Below are 18,712 nucleotides of genomic sequence, written 5' to 3' on the forward strand. Positions count from 1 at the left end.
GGGTCTTGGGTTTACGGCGGCACTGGGTCTTGGGGTTACGGTGGCTCTGGGTAGTGGGGTTACAGTGACTCTGGGTAGTGGGGTTACGGTGGCTCTGGGTAGTGGGGTTACGGTGGCTCTGGGTAGTGGGGTTACGGTGTCAGGGTAGTGGGGTTACGGTGGCTCTGGATAGTGGGGTTACGTTGACTCTGGGTAATGGGGTTGCGGTGGCTCTGGGTAGTGGGGTTACGGTGTCTTTGGGTAGTGGGGTTACGGTGGCTCTGGGTAGTGGGGTTAAGGTGGCTCTGGGTAGTGGTGTTACGGTGGCTCTGGGTACTGGGGGTAACAGCGGCTCTTTGTAGTGGGGTTTCGTCGGCTCTGGGTGGTGGGGTTACGGCGGCTGTGGGTCGTGGTGTTACGGCAGCTCTGGGTCGTGGGGTTACGGTGGCTGTGCGTCATGGAGTTACGGCGGCTCTGGGTCTTGGGGGTTAAGGCGGCTCTTGGTAGTGGGATTACGGTGGCTCTGGGTAGTAGTGTTATGGTGGCTCTGGGTAGTGGGGTTACGGCGGTTCTGGGTGGTGGGGTTATGGCAGCTCTAGATGGTGGAGTTAAGACCCCTCTGGTTGGTGGGGTTACGGCAGCTCTGGGTCTTGGGGGTTAAGGCGGCTCTTGGTAGTGGGATTACGGTGGCTCTGGGTAGTAGTGTTATGGTGGCTCTGGGTAGTGGGGTTACAGCGGCTCTGGGTCGTGGGGTACGACGGCTCTGGGTCGTGGGCTTCCGGCGGCTCTGTGTCGTGGAGTTACGGCGGCTCTTGGTCTTGGGTTTACGGCGGCTCTGGGTCTTGGGGTTACGGTGGCTCTGGGTAGTGGGGTTACAGTGACTCTGGGTAGTGGGGTTACGGTGGCTCTGGGTAGTGGGGTTACGGTGTCTTTGGGTAATGGGGTTACGGTGGCTCTGGGTAGTGGCTCTGGGTAGTGGTGTTACGGTGGCTCTGGGTACTGGGGGTTACAGCGGCTCTTGGTAGTGGGGTTACGTCGGCTCTGGGTGGTGGGGTTACGGCGGCTGTGGGTCGTGGGGTTACGGCGGCTCTTGGTAGTGGGATTACGGTGGCTCTGGGAGTGGGGTTATGGTGGCTCTGTGTAGTGGGGTTATGGTGGCTCTGGGTAGAGCGGTTACGGTGGCTCTGGGTAGTGGGGTTACGGTGGCTCTGGGTAGTGGCGTTACGGTGACTCCTGGTAGTGGGGTTACGGTGGCTCTGGGTAGTGGGGTTACGGTGTCTCTGGGTAGTGGGGTTACGGTGGCTCTGGTAAGTGGGGTTACGGTGGCTCTGGTTAGTGTGGTTATGGTGGCTCTGGGTACTGGGGGTTACAGCGGCTCTTGGTAGTGGGGTTTCGTCGGCTCTGGGTGGTGGGGTTATGACGGCTGTGGGTCGTGGGGTTACGGCAGCTCTGGGTCATGGGGTTACGGTGGCTCTGGGTAGTGGGGTTATGGTGGCTCTGGTAAGTGGGGTTACGGTGGCTCTGGTTAGTGTGGTTATGGTGGCTCTGGGTACTGGGGGTTACAGCGGCTCTTGGTAGTGGGGTTTCGTCGGCTCTGGGTGGTGGGGTTATGACGGCTGTGGGTCGTGGGGTTACGGCAGCTCTGGGTCATGGGGTTACGGTGGCTCTGGGTAGTGGGGTTATGGTGGCTCTGGGTAATGGGGGTTATGATGGCTCTGGGTAGTGGGTTTACTGTGGCTCTGGGTAGTGGGGCTACGGTGATTCTGGTTGCTGGGGTTATTGTGGCTCATGGCAGTGGCGTTACGGATGTTCTGGGTAGTGGGGTTACGGCGGCTCTGGGTAGTGGGGTTACAGCACCTCTTGGTAGTGGAGTTACGGCGGCTCTGGATAGTGGGGTTACTGCGGATCTGGGAGGTGGGGTTACGGTTCCTCTGGGTAGTGGGGTTACGGTTCCTCTGGGTAGTGGGGTTACGGTGGCTCTGGGTAGTGGGATTACGGCGGCTCTGGGTAGTGGGGTTACGGTGGCTGTGTAGTGGGGTTACGGTGGCTCTGGGTCATGAGTTTACGGTGTCTCTGGGTCGTGGGATTACGGTGGCTCTGGGTCGTGGAGTTACATTGGCTCTGGGCAGTGGGATTAAGGTGGCTCTGGGTAGTGGGGTTACGGTGGCTCTGGGTAGTGGGGGTTAAGGAGACTCTGGGTAGTGGGGTTAAGGTGATTCTGGGTAGTGGGGATACGGTGGCTCTGAGTAGTGGGGTTACGGTGACTCTGGGTAGTGGGGGTTACGGTGGCTATGGGTAGTGGGTTACGACGGCTATGGGTGGTGGGGTTACAGCGGCTCTGGGTAGTGGGGTTACGGTGGCTCTGTGTAGTTTGGTTATGGTGGCTCTAGGTCGTGAGGTTACGGTGGCACTCGGTAGTGGGGTTACGGTGGCTCTGGGTCGTGGGGTTATGGTGGCACTCAGTCGTGGTGTTACGGTGGCTCTGGGTAATGGGCTTACGGGACTCATTTAAGGACTCTTATATTTGGACTTCAGCGATTGTTTTCCAATGTATTGTACACTTTGTTTACAGTTCTTCATGGGATTAAATGTGTATGTTGTGTACAGTTTTCTTTGACTGCCAATAAGTGGTAATTGTGTCTGTCCAGAGGAAAAATGAATCTCTGAGTTTTTATGTGTGTACTTGTCAATAAATCGGAATCTATATGGCACCATTTGTTCCCAATTGTTCTTTATTTGTTTCCCTGCGTAGGTTGAGTTGGTTCTTTTTGGCATGACCAAGAAGTGGTAACTCTGCCTCGCCTCCAGGAACAAGAATCTCAGGGTTGAATCTGAAGTTGGCCCAAAGGGTCTGTTTCTACGCTGGGAATCTTTATGACTCTGTGAAAAGATCTGAGTGGCGGGAAATAATTTTTTTCAGGGAATGCCACAGTAAAGTCTGGAAATTCAAACTGTGTTTAATTGTAATGATTCAGCAAAAATATGAGGAGAATTAGGATCAGTTGTTGGGAGAGAACAGGGAAGCAGAGCTCAAGTCCCCTCCTTTCCTGTCACAAGGAAATACAAGACCATGAGAGAAGGTCCCACGGACATTGAGCCATGTACACGGTGCACAGGCTTTGTTGGGAAGAGTTGGAGCTGAAGCAGGGGCCCTCAGCAAAGCCACATCTGTCCCCATCTTTATAACCATCCTGACTGGGACTGTTGGAACCCTCCTTATTTGCTCAACAGCATTGAACACAGAACATTCCAGCACAGACCGGCCGTTCATTCCACGATGTTGTGCTGACCGACGTAAACCTTCTCCATAACAATCTAAACCCTCCCCACCTTACACCCGTCACCCTTTATTATCCTTACATCCATCTGCCTGTCAAAGAGTCTTCAATGTCCTGGTTGTCCCAGCCTCGATCACCACCCTCGGCAATGCATTCCAGGCAGTACCACTCTCTGTGTGGACAAACGAAAGAGTCAGATCTCTCTCACATTTCCAAGAGTTAAGATTCAATTTATTGCCATGTAATAAAGACAGTGCAACATTACACAAAATTTGTTTTTCGTCTGCTGTAGGGCAGACAGATTTGACATTGGCAGAAATTGCTTGAAGCACCTCTTTACAGTCAGAGAAAGAGAAGCAAATGAGACCTCCCCAGAGTCACTGAGCGTCCGTCAATTTGGCTCCAACCCTCCCATAGCCCCTGTTACCACACAGAATCTAGTCCAAACCATCAGCAGCTTGAGCTCCAGATCTGAGCCCCCATCATGATGAGGAACCCTTCAGGGACCTCGGCCCCCTCTCTCATCCTGCTTCAGATCCCTGGATCCACTTCGGCCAATCTTGAGCCAGTCCCCCGCAGTCCCGTGAATCCCTCAACTGCACTTGTCAGCAGCTCACAGCCTGAGGAGTTTCCTTCCCTCGAATCGCCCCCACCCCCCCCCCCCCCCCCGCCTGTGGGTTCAACCACAGAACCCCTCTCTGGGCTGCCGCTGTGATCCTGTCCCAGGGGTCACCTCCTCTTCATCTCCTTCTTAAACCGGGTTGGGCTCCCCATTTCCTGGTGCCCTGAGCCAGTCCTCTGCTTCCCCGAAGTCTCTCACCTCTCCTGGCTGCTGCCAATCATAGGCCCTGCTATCCTGGAGGCGGCCCCCACGGCTGCAGTATTTTTAAAATAAAACCAGCGTCAGGTCAATTTACAGGTCTTTTAAAGCCTTTCCGGATCCAACAGCATTCAGACTAGATGGTAGGAGCCCACGACGGAGCACTGGGTTTCCGCTCTCCGTGGGTCTGCAGCTCCGCCAGTGCTGCCATGTTCTCCCAGTCCCAGCTCTATGAACAGTCAGGGTACCAAGGCTGTGTGGAGAAGCAGGGGAGTGGGATGGTGGGAGAATGGATCAGTTCATGATGAAATGGTGGAGCGGACTCGATGGTCTGAATGGCCGACCTGCTCCTAGGTCTCATTGTCTCATCTTTTGCAAAGTACAGACATGGTTTTTAAACCAAAACACACAATTTGTAAATCACAGTTTGGGCTTTTTAAATGAAAACTGCCCACATTTCGGCCCTGCAAAGTTGTGGTTTTTGATCCCAAAACACCACACATTTTGTCAAATACAACCTGATCTTTTGGAAAAAAATATTACTGTGCACTTTCCTGCAAAACACAGCACAGGCCCTTTGACCCTCGATATTGTGCTGACCCATATATTCCAATACAAAACTTTCCCGACCCTGTTTTCTTTATCCATGTGCCTGTCTACGAGTCTCTTAAATCCCCTAATGTTTCAACCTCCACCTCCATTCCAGGCCACCACAACTCTGCTTAAAATAAACTTACCCCTGATGGATCACCGAAATTCCCCTCTCTCCACTGTGGACACACGTCCTCGGGTGTTTGCTATTCCTGCCCTGGGAAACAGGCGTTTGCTGCCCACCCTATCTATGCCTCTCTGAATCTGGGAGACCTCTATTAAGTCTCCTCTGATCCTTCTGCCTCCAAAAAGAAAAGGCCCAGCTTTACTTACCTTGCCTCATCACTTCTTTTCCAATCTGGACAACCTCTTTACAGGAAGGAACAGGTGAATCTTTGGAGAGGCTGCAGAGCAGATGGACCAGGATGTTGTCTGGATTGGAGAATGTGCCTTGTGAGGCAAGGTTCAAAGACCTTGGGCTTCTCCCTTTGAAGTGAAGAATGAGATGGGCCTTGGAAGTCTACAAGATGATGAGGCATAGATCGGGTGGACCACCAGCACCTTCCCCCAGTTTGGGAGAGTAGCAAACACCAGGTAACGTCTGTACACAGTGAGGGGAGGAATGTTTAGGGGAGACATCAGAACCAAACATTGAGAGGAGTGGGTGCCTGGAATGATTGACCTGGGAGGTGGAGGCTGGCACAGTCAGGACATCTAAAAGAGTCTGAGGGTCTTAGGCACATGGATGGAAGAAAGTGAGAGGGTGATGAGGAGATGGCTGCAGTTAAAGAAGACAGCTCACTCCCAAACTCCCCACAGCTGAGTGGGAAACACTTGCTTTCAGATCAGATTCGATACAATTTATTGTCATGTAATCAGACAGAAATGTAATATTACACATCATCAGCGACAATATTACAGCAGCAATCATCGGGCATGAACACCACCCAGAACATGCTCTGTTCTCACTGGCACCATCAGGAAAGAAGTCTCGATGCCACAAGCCTCGCACCACCAGGTTCAGAAAGAGCTGCTCCCCCTCCACCATCAGACTCCTCAACTACAAACTGTCACGTGAATCAAAGCTCGCACAACTGGAGGGGGAATAAATGCTTTGATTAGCTTATAACTATGGGAGGATCTCACAGACATCTTCGGAAGGGTTCTCTGTTTAGGCAGGAAAACAGGTTTAGATGGGGCAGAGCCAGGAGGCCGGGCCAGGTATCAGCGCAACACACTACCAGTGAATCCCAGTTCACTGCATTCACCCCTTCTTGTAGAATTTAGGGTCTGTGAATGAAGACAGAGATCATGGGTTCAGAAGAAAAGTTGAAAAATAAACATTTACAAATTTACAGAATTAAGCGATGCGGGGACCTGGAGATCCTGGTGGAGCACCTTAGCACTGGGGGGGGGGGCCTTAGGCTCCTTGGGTCTCCTGGTCCCCTTGTGAGGGAGGAGAGGTGGGCTGGTCCTCTGGCTTAATGGTGGAGGGGGATGCACTTTCCTCCTGATCTGGATCCCCCGAGGCCCTGACTGGGGGCTGTGAGAATGAGCTCCGTGACTTGCAGGGCACCTGAGGCAACAGACCCTTTGATCTGGTGGTTACCAGGGCCTGATGGAGACCGTGTTCTCCCTCCCATCCGGGTATCCACAAAGGCATACGTGGGATTGGTGTGGAGCAGGTTCGCCCTTTCCACCAGGGGGTCGGTTCTTGCTTCTCCTCACGTGCTTCCTGAGAAGGACTGGACCCGGAGTGGTGATCCAGGTTGGGAGTGTTGTTCTCGATGTCAACCTACTTTCCAAATTGAGTAAGAGCTTGTGACGAGTAGTGTTGGTCATGGTACATAGTAGCGACTGGATGGAATGGAGCGCCATAGGGAGAACTTCCTGTTACCCCTCACCAGCAGGTGGCTCGTCACTCATAAAGGATGAATCTAGCTGGGACACCTGAACAGTGCTCTAACAAACCTTTCCCAATTGATCTCCCAAAAACATATCTATATACTCTGTCACACATTGCTGAAGTCCACAATCAGCTCTTTGACGCAGACAGTGGGTGTTATATTGCTTCAGCCAAGATTTCTGTCTCCGTCCTGTGTGCTGACCCATTGACCCTTTTTATACAGTGCACTGCTGTGGTATCATTTGCTAATAAGTGATTGGAAAATGTAATTTCTTAATCAGTCATAGGTGCAAAGAGAATAGAGCAGGAGATGGAATTGGCCACCCTGTGACTCTCCGCTCCTGATTGTGGAGGAGATGAGTTTGCCAATCCGTACTCTTTGGGGTCTGAAGGGAAGGAAATCCAAGTGGTCAAGTCACCTTTATTTATCATTCAAACCATTGCCATTAATATCACAGGAAAGATGAGAGAGGGTTTCTCCAGGAACAAGAAGCATATTGACATAAATCGAAATGAACTATTAAGTCATAATACAATTTTTTTAAAAACCCACGAAAACAAACCCATGATATACGAGTACACATATGTTCTCGGAATAGAGGAGCCTGATGGCTTGCGGATAAAAGCTGTTACACAATCTGGATGAGTGGGCCCGAACGCTCCTTCCAGATGGAAGAATGGAGACCATTTCCAAGAAGGGTGTGTGAAGTCTTTCACCATATTATTTGCCTTCCACGTGGATCTTGCCTTGTAGATGTCCATCATGGCAGGAAGAGAGACCTCAATGATATTCTCTGCTGATTCCACTATCCTCTGGAGGGTTTTGAGGTCTGAGGTGGTACAGTTTCCAAACCAGAGTGTGATGCAATGGCTCCGAATCCTCTCAATACATCCTCTGTAGGATGTCGTGTGGATGGAGGGTGGGAGATGAACTTTCCTCTGCCTTCAGAGGATGAAGAGATGCTACTGGGCTTTCTCGATAATGGAGCTGGTGTTGAGGACCAGGGGAGATTCTCCACCAAACACACACCAAGAAACCTGGTCCTTTTCACAACCTCAACGGTGGAGCCGTCAGTGGTCAGTGAACAGAGATCCTTCGGGCCTCCCTGAAGTGGACAACCATCTCTTTGGTTTTATTAACATTCAGATATAGACTGTTGGCTCTGCACTAGTCTGTTAGCAACTGCACCTCAACACTGACTCATCATTCTTGCTGATAAGGCCCACCACGGTCGCATCATCAATGGACTTGAGGATATGGTTTGAGCTGAGTCTAGTTGCACAGCCATGGGTCAGCAGAGTAGACACCAATGGACAAGCCCACAGCCCGGGGGAGGTGGGGAGGGGTGATGATCTGGGAAGTCCTGATTGTGACCCAGAATGCTTGAGATCTCCCCCACAGGATGTCAAGAATCTAACTGCAGAGGGAAGTGTTTAGGTCCAGCAGGTTCAACGTCTCCATCAGGTACTGAGGTCTGATTGGGTTGAAGGCTGAAGTGAAGTCAATGAACAGCATTCCAACAGACCTGTGTTTGCTTCCAGATGGGTGAGGCTAAATGGAGGGAGGTGGTGATGGCATAATCCATAGAGCAGTTTGATCAATATACGAATGGCAGGGGGTCCAGTGAGGGGAGCAACAGGAGGTTGATGTGCCCCATGATGAGACTCTCAAAGCACTTCATGATGGTAGATGTAAATGGAGCAGGGCAGCCGTCACTGAGGAAAGAACTGATGACTTCTTCGGCCCAGGGATGATGGTGGCGGCTTTGAAGAAGTAGGAACTGTGCCCCTGTAGAAGCACAAGGTTGACTGGTGCTCTTCCGTCTTCTGTCTGGGGGTGGGCTGTGGTCGTTCGGGCACAGGGGTTGTGACCTGGTTCATGGTGGCCTCGTTCTCTCATCGTCCACCACAACACATCGGCATGGGCTGCGACCGTCCTGGGATTTGAGAAGTCCTTGTCTGCTTGCAGGAACGGGATGTCCTCTGGCATTTGTTCGAGGAAGGCTTACTCAAGCATCAGGCAGGGTCTGTGACCTTCTATCAGTGCAAGCATCTCGTCCATCAAGGCCAATTTTATCAATACAGTCATCTGTTCTAGGAATAGGATAACCATCTGTTTTAGTTACTGAATTAACCTTCCTGTAATCTGTACAAAATCTAATAATTCCATCTGGTTTCGGTACCAGAATACAAGAAAAAAAAACCTTCTGAGTTTGAAGGTCTAATAATGTAATTTCTCAACATATATTCCACCTCCTGATCTATGATTTTACTCCTTAATGTATATACTATATAGGTCTGTCCCCCAGGCCATTGAGGTGTATCAGCCTGGCTGCGTGCTGCCGACAGGAGAGTCTAAAGATGCTGAGGAGAAGGGTTTTGAGGGTGATGCACTTGCCCTCCTCAGAGGGATCATGGATCAGATCAGCAACTCTAGCTGCTCTTTCCTTGTTGAGGGCACTCACCATGTGGTAGAACATGGTGGAGTCCGAGGTGATCTGCCGGAGTTGAAGATCCACCTCCACCTGCCTGATCCATGTGCGGGGCCGGTAGGTCCAGAATGGGGGAGCTTCACAGAGAGAGTGCTGATCGCCGAGGAATCCATGTTTTGAGACCAGATGTCATCTGGGCTCTGCAGGTTCACCAATGTAGTGGCCGCTACACACAGAAAACACCACAGGACTTGATGGAATTTCAAGGACAATTGTTTATCTGAATTTGGAGCGCCCCAATTTAAAGCCAACGTGAGTTCTGCCCCACATAGTGGTGACGTCATTAAGTGGCCCAGGACACAAACTGAGGCCACGAGGCAATAAGCAAGCCCTGACAGCGGTACAAACAGGGCCGGTTCATTCACAGAGATGTGCACCACCACCAAACCTTATTATGAGGATAAGGGGAGTGGAGAACCATCTGTTTCAGGTGTTTGCTGTAGACAGGGTTGAGGAAGTTATCGATCACAAGATTATGGAAACAAAATCTTGTGAGGGTAACCTTAAAGAAACCATGGTTCCTGAGTGCCTATCGAACTCAGCAATTTTGGAAAATTTGGAGGAAAAGTTAGGTCATCTTAAATCACAAGAAACGGATGCAATTGAAGGAATTAATTTTGAAATTTACAAATTTGTTTCCTGATGTGCCAAAAAAAGACATCAGTGATTTATCATGATGTAGATGTGGGAGAAGCAAGTCCCATGAATCAACACCCATATAGTATATACATTAAGGAGTAAAATCATAGATCAGGAGGTGGAATATTACATTATTAATATTAGACCTTCAAATATTAGACCTTCAAATATTAGACCTTCAAATATTAGACCTTCAAACTCAGAAGGTTTTTTTTTCTTGTATTCTGGTACCGAAACCAGATGGAATTATTCGGTTCTGTTCAGATTACAGGAAGGTTAATTCAGTAACTAAAACAGATGCTTATCCTATTCCAAGAACAGATGACTGTATTGATAAAATTGGCAAAGCTAAATTTCTTACTAAGTTGGATTTGTTGAAAGGTTACTGGTGTCTGTCTTTAACTGGGAGAGGAAAGAATATTTCGGCTTTTGTAACTCCATCTGGTTTATATGAGTATAATGTGTTACCTTTTGGCATGAAAAATGCCCCTGCTACATTCCAAAGGATGATTAATTTGGTAATCCAAGGGTTAACTCATACAGATGCTTATATTGACAAAGGGGGTGATGTGGCCATCTTGGGTCTGTCCTCAGGGTGCACTGGGATCTGGTGATATCTGCACACCAGGTAAACCTTGGAGAAAGCCCTCACACCATGCAGGTTGGCCGTAAAGTTCTGGATGTGAGGGATGGGGTAACGGTCAGGAATGGTTGCCTCGTTGAGTCGTCGACAGTCTCCGCAAGGACGCCAGCCGCCGGAGACTCACTAACCTGACAGGTTGACACTGTGGAATCCTTGATGAAATTGAAACTTAAATGCGAATTTCCTTAACTACTTTCTGGTTTCTGGTTGAAAAGTACATATTTCAACTTCTTTAACTGTTTTACATGTGCTATTAATATTTAAACATGACAGTTCATAGATGTCAAAACAATGTTTAATCAATTCCCAAAAAAGCATTTATTTTAATGTTTGTAGTTTCATTATAGCATTTATATTAGGCTTTTTTAAAATGGAAATGTGGATGTGAATTTCCTGATGTATATTTGTTTTCTTGAAGAAAAATCATTTTACATGTGTTGTTAATTTATACACAACACAGTTCATAGCTTGTGAAAACAAAGATTAAACATTTCCCAAAATGCCATTTATTTTAGTGTTTGTAGTTCCTTTCCATTTTAACATCCCAATTTTATACTCTGAGACTCAAGAACTTTACAGGTTGACACTGTGGAGTTCACTTCCATAAAAATGTCACACCTTGAAACTCACTCACATCACCAGGTCACACTGTGAAAATTACTCACATCCCAAGTTTACACTGTGGGACGCACTCACATAACATTTACAATGTGGGATTCACTAAGTCAACAAGATTATACTGTGCAAATCTCTCACATAACAAGTTTACACTGTGGGACTCATTCACATTACATTTACAATGTGGGATTCATAAAGAAGACATGATTACACTGTGGGACTCACTAACATAAAGTTTACAATATGGGATTCACAAAGAAAACATGATTATTCTTTGGAACTCACTCACATCACAAGGTTACACTGTGGAACTCACTAACAAAACATTTTCAATGTCGAACTCCAATGAGAAAACAAGGTCAAAAGGTGGGACTCACTCACTTACAAGGTTAGACGGCGGGTAAAAATCACATCACATGTTCATTCTGATGAATTCATTCAAATAACAAAGTTACATTGTGGAATCCCCCTCAATAAGAAAGATAAACTGGAAGAGTCATGTAATGGAGTAGGGGCCGGTAGGAGAATACCAGCCCTCTCCAGAAAAAAAGGAAATAAGTGAAGAAAAAGCAAAGCCCCTGTCTTGGGTAAACTTATACCTCTCATTTTGTTCATTTTAGATTGGTCACAGTGTTTGAGCCACCGAAAGAAAATAGACAAACACACACCGAGAACAGTTCAGTTTATACAAATGTTTATTACTAATTCAAAAGCTGATTTCACACTACAATATGCAAGCCCTTCCCAACTATACTTATCAATGCCTGGGCTGGTCCCAAATGCCGAAGCGAGGCTACAACTGCACACTTGTAGTAGGTTGTCAGGGCGCCGGTAGCAGCTTCTCCACCTCCCCCGACCGGGACGTTGCTTGGACTCAGGCTGTTCTTCCTTCTTGACAAGGGGTGTTCCCACCCCTCGGAGAGTCTAAACTTAAGCAGCAGGACCACAGGCTTATATACCCCAAAAACAATTAATCATGCGCCTCCTCCTTCTAACATTTGTCAGTCAAAATCAAAACTGAACATTATATTCTACAATTTAGAAGATTAATTATTATGGAACCAGGATGTTATGATTTCCTCGTTTATCTCGTAGATACAAAGACTTATTAAAACTTCTCGAGCAAGACAGGTTGTGACCAATTCGTCAATTTCAGAGTGTTGCATTTGACAACTGCTTTCCCTGGGCCTCACAGTGGAATTCCATTTCAAAGTCTATCTTCAGATAAATCCCCATGGCTGAGTTTAATTACATTTGCTAGTTCTGAAAGTAAGGTGACCTGCGTGTGGACCCAGTGTCGTCAGTTCCATATAAGCAAAAAGCATCTGTGTACATGGTTTTAATCCTCCATTACAGCCCCAGACACACAAATCATAACAAATAAAAAATAAAGGTTTGGAGAAAATGGCTCCTCAGAAAGAAAAGCCAAAACAACAGGAAGAAAAGAATAAAGACGCCAGAAGAGAAAGTGAAGGCCTTACCTGCACGAAAAAGCAGGGACCCGCCGTGGAAAGAGGAGCCCGCTCCCCGAGGTGAGTGGAGACCCCGCAGGGTCGTGACCCACCAACTGTGGGACTGCAAAAATGGCTCACGGAGCCAAATAGGGGTGCACCACTGCGGATGCGTGAAGAATCGTGCATGCGCGATGTGCATGACAAGGAGAATACTGACGGGAGGGGGACCAGCTGTGGAGTTAAACTCCACAGCACCAACAGCTGTGAGATGCCCGACAGCAGGGCTCCCAGTCGGAAGATAAAGAAAGCAAATGGAAAGGGAGGGATCTGAAAGAAAAAAGGAAGCAAGAGACACAACAGATAAACAGCCCAGAAGAAGAGGACCAACATCAAGAAACCATGGAAAAAAACCCAACAAACTGAGACAAGCAGCTCATCCAGAAAGTCCAAAGAGATACAGATACAAGGAAGAGAAATAGAAGACACAAACCCAAGAGCAGACACAGAAGAAGAAGAAGGAGAACACCAAGCTCTGCACAGAGGAATAGGAGGTAAAATGAATGGAGAGTACATAAAGAAAAATTATTTTTCAAGAACAAATGAAAGCATTAAAAGAATGGCTGACACTAGAATTTAGTGAAATGAAAAGTACAGAAGAAAAAGTGAGTAGAATAGAGCTGGTCATAACAGATGTAGGGAAAGGATCAGATAATGTGGAAGAACGTGTAATGGTGGTAAAAATGGAAGTGAACAACCTAAAAAGAAAATTGGAAGAAAGTGACAAAAAAGTTAAAGAAACACAGGAGTTGTTAGCCCAGAAGTTGGATATAATGGAAAACTATAGTAGGTGAAACAATATAAAGATAGTGGGCCTTAAGGAAGATGAAGGTGGCAAAGATATGAAAGAATTTATAAAAGAATGGATCCCAAAGGTCCTGGGAATGCCAGAAGTGCAGGAAGGAATGGAAATAGAAAGCACACACAGAACATTAGCCCCGAAACCACAGTCACAACAAAAAACAAGATCCGTTTTAGTAAAATTCCTGAGATACATGACAAGAGAAAATATATTGAAGAAGGCAATGAATAAAATTAGAGAAGACTAAAAACCACTGGAATACAAAGGTCAATTTTTTTTCTACCCACACATAAGTTTGGAGCTCCTAAAGAAGAGGAAGGAGTTTAATGCAGCAAAATCGATCCTATGGTAGAAAGGCTTTAAATTTATGTTAAGATATCCAGCGGTGCTTAAAATAGTTACCCGGGGCAGCAAAATGGACTGTTCTCGGATCCGGAGAATGCACGAGAATTTGCAGAACACCAGCAAGACAGATAGAAAGATGAAGAGATGTAACAAGAACAAAGAATGACGGTAAACTATATATGAAGATGTAAAAATAATGTATAAATAAGAACTAAAGGAGGGAAGAAAAGGGAAGTCAGGGAGTAGGGGGAAAGAAAAGAGGAGGAGTTAACAAATAAATAAATAAAACATAAAAAGAAAAAGAGAAGAAACGAGTAGGAGCTTTGTTATAATGTGAAGATAAAAGTCTTTTCTGGAGGGGGTTGGGTGGGAGAGAATAACAGTTACTGCGAAATCAGTTGACACTTGCGAACGGGTTCGCAGTCCGAATGGAGAGGGAAGTTGTGGTTGCCTAGCAAGGGACAAGGGGTGACTCAGAGATGGTGGACAGTTGGGTTTAAGGGAATTATAGATGTGGGAATGGTGGAAATATTTTATGTTTTAGAAGTGTTGTCATTCAGTGCATTCAAAAAAAGAAAACTGAGAAATGGAAATGGGGAAAAGGTGGTGGTGAGGAGGCGGAAATGAGATGTAAACAAAGTATGAGATGGCTATGTTGAACTAAATGACTATAAATATTAATGGAATACATAACCAAATCAAAAGGAAGAGGATATTAAATTTACTGATAAAATAGATATAGCATTCGTGCAGGAAACACATCTAACTGAAGTGGAACAGAACAGATGAAGGAGAGAGTGGGTAGGGCATGTAACAGCACCATCATATAATTCAAAAGCCAGAGGTGTAGCTATATTAATCAATAAAAATGTACCAATCAAAATAGAAGAGGAAATGATAGATCCAGCAGGGAGATATTTAATGATAAAATGTCAGATATATTCAGAACTCTGGAATTTGGTCAATATCTATGCACCTAATGAAGAGGATCAAAAGTTTATGCAAAATATTTTTTTGAAGATTGTAAAAACACAGGGGAATATATTGATAGGAGGGGACTTTAACCTTAATTTGGATTCAAAGATGGATAAAACTGGACAAAAGACTAGCAGAAAGTACAAAGTAGCCAAATTTATGGTTAAATCAATGCAGGAAATGCAACTTTTGGATCTATGGAGGAAGCAACACCCAAAGGAGAAGGAATACTCATATTATTCGAGTAGACATAAAACATACTCAAGGATTGACCTGTTCCTGTTGTCAGCCCATATCCAAGGGAGAGTTAGGATAATGGAATATAAAGCTAGATTGTTATCTGAACGCTCACCCCTGTTATTAGCATTAGAACTGGAGGACATCCCAACAAGAACATATAGATGGAGATTAAACTCCATGCTACTTAAAAGACAGGGTTTTAGAGAATTTATTGAGCGCCAAATTAAAATGTACTTTGAAATAAATATGGAATCAGTGAAAGACAAATTTATATTATGGGATGCAATGAAAGCCTTCATCAGAGGGCAGATAATAAGTTATGTAACTAAGATGAAAAAGGACTACAATCGGGAAATAGAACAGCTGGAAAGGGAAATAGTAAGTACAGAAAAAGATCTAGCATCAAGGGGAGATACAACAAAAAGAAGAGAATTGCCAGACAAAAAAAAATATGAAACACTACAAATGTATAAGGTGGAGAAGAACATAATGAAAATAAAGCAGAAGTATTACGAGTGAGGAGAAAAAATGCACAAAATACTAGCTTGGCAGCTTAAAACAGAACAAGCTAAAAGAACGGTTTTGGCATCAAGGAAAAAAGACAAAAAAAATTACATAAAACCCAACAGAGATCAATGAAAACTTTAAGGAATTCTAGGAGGAATTATACTGAACTGAGATTGAAGGAAAAGAAGACAAAATAGATGAGTTTCTCGCTAAAATTGAACTACCAAAATTGCAAGAAGAGGAAAACAATCATAGCTCAAAAAACAATTTGAAAAGATGAATTAACTATTTCCATGCACCCTCCCCCTTAACGTCTATTTTTCTAAATCCACTCCATGATCGAAACATCTCCACTTAACCCAACCCACATTTCTTCTCCCATTCAAAGCACTCAGTAATACACCAAGGCAGTAAAATAAAATCTCAATGCTGGAAATACTCAGCAGGTCATCTACTGGAAAAATAATCGGAGTTAAAAACTTCAGGTTGATAACCTTTCACTGGGATTCAGAAAGATGATCAAATAAACCTGATTCTATTTGCTGTGAAAAAGAAGAGGGGAAATAACAAAATGAATAGATGGGATGAAAAGCCCGAGCAGCAGAAATGGCAGTGGTGCTGGATGAGTGGAGTCGACTGGTTGATCAGCACCTCTGTCTGGATGGAGGGGGAAAGGATACACAAGACAAACATGATGCCGTCACTGTGAGGTTCAATACGACAGCTGCAGAGAATCTGAAATGAAGGAATGGTGAAAATACTTGTTTTTGGATCAATGTGACAAAATTTGACCTGACAAAAGAAAACAAAATTGCATTGCACTGCCAGAACTCTCTTGATCAAGGGACACAATAAAATAGACCAGAAGCCAACATTATAAAATTGAACAGCCAAGTTATGCAAATTGGCAGGAAGAGATAAAACAGAGTTACATAATTCCATGAAAGTGGTGTCACAGGAGGGAGTCACGTGATGGAGTAGAGACTGGTCAGGGAATTCCAGCCCTCTCCGGAAAAGTTGAAAAAAAACACACAAAACATAACGGTACAAGAATAAAAATTAAAACAAAGTAAAAGTAAAGGTGAGAAGAAAATGGCAGCGAAGAGAGAAAAGTCGAAAGCAACGGGAAGAAGAGAAGATGAAAGAACGTCGGAAGAAGAAGGTGAAGGCCTTACCTGTCCGAGGAGGCCCGCCGCGGAGAGAGAAGTCCGCTCCCTAAGGTCGGTGGAAGTCCCAAGCTCGGGACTACAAAAATGGCCCGCGGAGCCGAGTAAAACTGCGCAACCGCACATGCGCGATGCGCATGAAAAAAAAACACACTGACAGGAGGGGGGAACAGCTGCGGAGTCGATCTCCACAGCTGAGAGTGACAGCTGCAACACAGCAACAGGAAGAGAACATAGAAAATAACAACATGAAAGAAGAGAGCAAAAAGAAAACAAGGAAACAATAGATGGCCAACCCAGAGGAAGAAGAAGAAGAACAAAGAGAAATGGAAGAAGAAGGGAAAGGCAGGACAATGGATATATCTTTTTTTAAAGAATATATGGAATCAGTGAAAGAATGGCAATTACAAGAATTTAATGAGATAAAAAGAAGAATTAAGAGTGCAGAAGAAAAAATGAATAAAATAGAAATGGTCATATCAGAGATAGGAAAAAGAGTGGAAAATGTGGAAGAACGAGAAATAATCGTAGAAATGGAAGTAGAGGACAAAAGATAAATTAGAAGAATCTAATAAAAAAGTTAAAGAGGCACATGAGCTGTTAGCTCAGAAGATAGATATAATGGAAAACTATAATAGAAGAAATAATATAAAGATATTGGGCCTTAAGGAAGATGAAGAAGGCAAGAATATGAGAGAATTTATAAAAGATTGGATCCCCAGGGTCCTAGGAAGACCAGAATTACAGGAAGAAATGGAAATAGAGAGGGCACATAGAACACTAGCCCCGAAACCACAACCGCAGCAAAAACCAAGATCCATTTTAGTAAAATTCTTAAGATATACAACAAGAGAAAATATATTGGAGAAAGCAATGAAGAAAATAAGAGAAGACAAAAAGCCACTGGAATACAAAGGTCAATTTTTTTTTTCTATCCAGACATAAGTTTTGAACTCCTGAAGAAGAGGAAGGAGTTCAATACAGCAAAAACGATCCTATGGAAAAAAGGATATAAATTTATGTTAAAGTACCCAGAGGTACTTGAAATAGTTATTCCAGGGCAACAAAACAGACTATTCTCGGATCCAGAGGAAGCAAGGAAATTTGCAGAACAACTACAAAACAAGCAGAGAGATGAAGACATATAATGAGAGTAAAAATGACCACGAACTATATGTATGTGTGTATATGGGTATATATAGATATATATATATATCTATATAGATATATATATATATCTATATAGATATATATATATATATATATACATATAGATGTGTATGTATATATGTGTATACATGAATGTATCCGTATTTAGAGGAAAATATATAGTATAGATAAGAATTAATAAGGGAATGAAAGGGAATAGAGGGAATAACGAGGGAATTAAAAGAGTGACTTTTGATATATATGAAAATTGAAATCTTCTCGGGAAGGGGTTGGGTGGAGAGGAGTTACGGTCACTGCAAAATCAGTTGACGCTTTCGAGTGAATTCGCAAATCCAAATGGACAGGGGAGACGTGGTTGCCTGACAAGGAATAAAGGGCAACTCAGGAGGGGGAGGGGAGAATGGGGTTAAAGAAGTTTTAAATAGCAGAATAAGGAAAATGTTTGATGTTTTAGAAATGTTGTCTTATAAAGTGTTCAAAACAAGAAAGCAGAAATGGATAAGAAAGAAAGGTGATGATGAGGAAACGGAAAGGGAAGATAAACAAAGTATGAAATGGCTACGTTGAACTATATGACTTGAAATATTAGCGGAATATATAACCAAATCAAAAGGAAGAAACTGCTAAATTTACTGAAAAAAGAAAAAAATTGATATAGCATTTGTGCAAGAAACACATTTAACTGAATTGGAGCACAAGAAATTAAAGAGAGATTGGGTAGGACATGTAACAGCAGCATCGTATAATTCAAAAGCTAGAGGAGTAGCTATATTAATCAGTAAAAATGTACCAATTAAAATAGAAGAGGAAATAATAGATCCAGCAGGGAGATATGTAATGATAAAATGTTAGATATATTCGGAGTTTTGGAATCTACCCAATGTATATTCACCTAACGAAGAAGATCAAAAGATTATGCAAGATATTTTTTTGAAGATAGCAGACACGCAAGGGAACATACTAATAGAAGGGGATTTCAACCTGAATTTGGATTCAAACGTGGATAAAACTGGGAAAAAAATTAACAGTA

General features: G+C 44.6%; 1 long non-coding RNA gene across 1 annotated transcript in view; it reads right to left on the reverse strand.

Annotated features, from left to right (window-relative positions):
- Positions 1-2,667: 2,667 nt before the first annotated feature.
- The window catches only part of LOC138745447 (uncharacterized), an 82,921-nt gene continuing 66,876 nt past the window's right edge, over positions 2,668-18,712 (reverse strand). The window contains exons 2-3 of the long non-coding RNA XR_011346270.1: positions 3,340-3,429; positions 2,668-2,871 (exon numbers count right to left, since the gene is read on the reverse strand). This is a non-coding gene — a long non-coding RNA (uncharacterized lncRNA). The remainder of the gene's footprint in view (positions 2,872-3,339; positions 3,430-18,712) is intronic.

The sequence above is a fragment of the Narcine bancroftii genome, chromosome 11 (assembly GCF_036971445.1).
Source record: "Narcine bancroftii isolate sNarBan1 chromosome 11, sNarBan1.hap1, whole genome shotgun sequence".
NCBI lineage: Eukaryota > Metazoa > Chordata > Chondrichthyes > Torpediniformes > Narcinidae > Narcine > Narcine bancroftii.